Raw genomic sequence first — 4,273 nt, forward strand, 5'->3', positions numbered from 1 at the left:
CACCAAAACTACACTCAATAAAATGGCGCCGTTGCCAGGGATTGTGTATTGATATTGCATGCATCGCAATAGTTGCTTAATTTTTAACTTTTGAATTTTTGACTTGAGCTTTTAATTTGTTTGGTTTTGTGTGCAGCCTTTGTTTTATGCGAGGGCAGATTCCCGAGGACGAACTTCTTTTTGATCCTGAGATCGAAAGAACTGCCAGGAGACTGAATAGCAGAACGAGACGAAGGAGGCAACAAGCTAGAGAACAACAAGAACAAGGTGAAGTTCTTCTACAACACATCCACCACCGTTCATACCTATCATGGATCAACCACCACAGCCACCGCCCATGTCCACACCTTGTGTCAATAGTCCAAGGAATACTGCTCAGTTTGCCAACCATACGGGAAGGAAAGCCGAGAGGAAAACGGGAACTCTTAACCTACTATATGAAAGTCCATTCACCGGAATGGACCATGAAGACCCCTTTGCTTTTCTCACCAAATTTTATGAGATAGCATTGGCGGCTGAAGTTGATCAAGCTCAAGAGCTACCGTTGTTCAAAAGATTATTTCCCCACGCTTTGCTCGGTAAAGCAAAAGATTGGTACTTGGATCAAACACCTGCAGTCATGACGGATTGGAACGTGTTGGAAGAGAAGTTCATTGAAAGATTTTTCTCCCACAACCGTTTCATGGAATCCAAAACGGCAATCTCTGTGTTTTCACAAGGGACCAACGAATCATTGAATGAGGCGTGGGAAAGATTCAAATCCATGCTTCGGAAGTGTAAAGGACATGGTTTTGACGAATTGACTCAAATCCACATTTTCAAAAATGGCCTTCAACCGAATTGCAAGACTTTGTTGGATGCTACCTCGGGTGGTTCCTTGTTGTCTAAAAGCGCCGAAGAAGCTACATATATCATTAATCGAATGGCTCTAAATGACCTCCAAAGTCAAAGAAGAGGCAACTCTTTGAAGAAACCGGGAGTGCTTGAGCTTGGGACAAACGATGCTATTCTTGCCCAAAATAAGCTCATTTCACAACAAGTTGAACTCTTAACTCAACAAATTAAAGAGTTGAGAGAACCTTCAAAAGCTAAACAAATAGCTTGTTGTGAGCTTTGCAAGGGTGAGCACGACACCGGATTTTGTCCACCTCCCGGGTTCGAAGAAGTAAACTACATGGCGAACCAACGAGACTACCAACCGAGGAAACAACCACAACAACCGTATCAACCACATCCTCCAAATCAACAACAACACTTTCAAGGGAATCAAGGGTTCCAACCAAGGACTAACTATTACCATAACCAAGGTTATGGGGGTGGTTCTTCTAGCCGTCAAAACCCTCCCCAAAATCCTTACCAACCTCAACAACCGCCGATCGTGACTTCAAAGCTAGAAGAGACATTGACACAATTTATGCAAATGTCATTGGCTAATCAAAAAAGTAATGATGCGGCAATCAAAAATCTCGAGACTCAAGTCGGACAACTTGCTAAACAACTAGCGGAACAACAACCTGGTCCATCTTTTTCGGCAAACACGCAAACGAATCCTAAAGAGCATTGTAAAGCGATAACGACGAGAAGTGGAAGGGAGTTGATTAGTGAGAATAAAAAAAAGAGATGAGAGTGAACAAAGAGAGGAAGAGAAAAAAGATGAGGAGGAAATATTGGAGGATAGTATTGATGGTGAAGTGGGGGAGTGGAGTGAGGAAGAAGTTGAAAAGAACGAAAAGAATGGTGAAGTCGAAAATAAAGAAATTGTGGAAATTGAGAAAAATAAGAGTGTTGAAGTGATGGTGGAGGAAGTGAAAAAGAAAAGAGCGAGAAGTTCTAGAGTTGCTAAAGGAAAGGAGGTAGTGAGCGCTACTCCAATCCAAAACCTTCCTTATCCACATGCTCCATCTAAAAGGGAGAATGAACGGCATTACGCCCGGTTCATGGATATTTTCAAACAACTGCAAGTCAACATTCCGTTTGCCGAAGCATTGGAGCAAATGCCAAAGTATGCCAAATTCATGAAAGACATACTTACTAAAAATCGGAGGTATACGGATCCGGAGACCATTGTCCTAGATGCGAGCTGTAGTGCAATCATTCAAAGGACACTTCCAAAAAAAGAGGTTGACCCGGGCCGAGTCACTTTGCCGGTTAAAATTGGTGATGTCTATGTCGGAAAAGGACTAATTGATTTGGGGTCAAGCATTAATCTTATACCATTGTCTATTGTGAAGAGGCTTGGCAACATTGAAATTAAGGCCATCCGGATGACTTTGCAATTGGCCGATAAGTCGACTACCCATCCTCATGGCGTAGCCCAAGATGTTTTGGTTAAAGTCGACAAATTCTTTTTCCCAGTCGATTTCATTGTAATTGATATGGAAGAGGATGATGATGCTCCGCTCATTCTTGGCCGACCGTTCATGAAAACCGCACGCATGATGATAGACGTTGACGACGGTTTGATGAAGGTAAGAGTCCAAAACGAAGAAGTTACTTTCGATCTATTCGAAGCCATGAAGCATTCAAAGGATAGAAGTGATAGCTTTCGCATTGATGTGATCGAAGAGGCAACTTTGGAGGTTTCTAAGCATATTCATGAGATATCTCCTATGGAGTTAGCTCTTGATGACTCATTTAAAGTTTTCACAGTTGAAGAAGAGCAAGCTCTTGATGAATGCTTAAGGGAACTTGATAGCTTAAACGAACTACAACCGTGGGAAGTTGAGGAGGAAGACTTGAAGAAGGAGGTTAATGAAGAAAAATCGCCAATTGAATTGAAAATGTTACCTTCCACTTTGAAGTATGCCTTCCTCGACGAGACCGAAGCAAAGCCGGTTATCATACGCAATCTTTTGACAAAAGATGAAGAAGCCCGTTTGATGAAAGTGTTGAAAAAGTATCAAGAAGCCATGGGTTGGACTCTTTTCGATCTCAAGGGAATTAGTCCTTCCTATTGCATGCACAAGATCTTAATGGAAGAGGATTTTAAGCCGGTAGCTCAACCACAACGCCGCTTAAATCCTACTACGAAGGAAGTTGTTAGGAAGGAAGTTGTTAAGTTATTGGATGCGGGAATGATCTACCCGATTTCGGATAGCCCATGGGTCAGTCCTGTGCATGTGGTTCCGAAGAAAGGTGGCATTACCGTAATTCGAAATGAAAAGGATGAATTGATCCCGACCAAAGTTGCAACGGGGTGGCGTATGTGTATTGATTATAGGCGGTTGAATACCGCAACTCGAAAATACCACTTTCCACTCCCGTTCATGGATCAAATGCTAGAAAGACTTTCGGGGCAACAATACTATTGTTTGTTAGATGGCTATTCCGGGTATAACCAAATTGTGGTTGACCCGGCCGATCATGAAAAGACGGCTTTCACATGTCCTTTTGGAATTTTCGCATACCGTAAAATGCCCTTTGGGTTATGCAATGCACCGGCGACTTTCCAAAGATGTGTGCAAGCTATTTTTGCCGACCTTATCGAGAAAACAATGGAAGTCTTTATGGATGACTTCTCAGTATTTGGTGGTTCTTTTAGTCTATGCTTGGCAAACTTGGAAACGGTGCTTGAAAGATGTGTGAAGACAAACCTTGTGCTTAATTGGGAGAAATGCCACTTCATGGTGACCGAGGGGATAGTGCTTGGCCATAAAGTCTCTTCAAGAGGGCTTGAAGTTGATCGTGCTAAAGTTGAAGTGATTGAAAATTTACCTCCTCCGGTGAACGTGAAGGGAATCCGAAGCTTTTTGGGGCACGCCGGTTTCTATCGGCACTTTATCAAAGACTTCTCAAAGGTAGCTAAGCCTTTGAGTAATTTGCTAGACAAGGACCAGGTATTTCTTTTAACTGATGAGTGTTTACAAGCTTTTGAGATTTTAAAGGAAAAATTGGTTACCGCTCCAATTATAGTCGCTCCAAATTGGAACTTAAATTTTGAGCTAATGTGTGATGCGAGCGACTATGCAATCGGAGCGGTATTAGTCCAAAGAAAAGAGAAAAACTTTCATGCGATACATTACGCAAGTAAAGTTCTTAATGAGGCTCAAATTAACTATGTCACCACTGAAAAAGAATTACTTGTGATAGTGTATGCGCTTGAAAAGTTTAGGTCTTATCTTATAGGGTCCAAAGTCGTAGTGTATACCGACCACTCGGCGATTAAATATTTGCTCACCAAACCGGATTCGAAGCAAAGGTTCATCCGTTGGATCCTCTTGTTGCAAGAATTTGATGTTGAAATCAAAGACAAGAAAGGATCGGAAAATTTGGT

This window comes from Lathyrus oleraceus, chromosome 7 (assembly GCF_024323335.1).
Source record: "Lathyrus oleraceus cultivar Zhongwan6 chromosome 7, CAAS_Psat_ZW6_1.0, whole genome shotgun sequence".
In the NCBI taxonomy this organism is placed as follows: domain Eukaryota; kingdom Viridiplantae; phylum Streptophyta; class Magnoliopsida; order Fabales; family Fabaceae; genus Lathyrus; species Lathyrus oleraceus.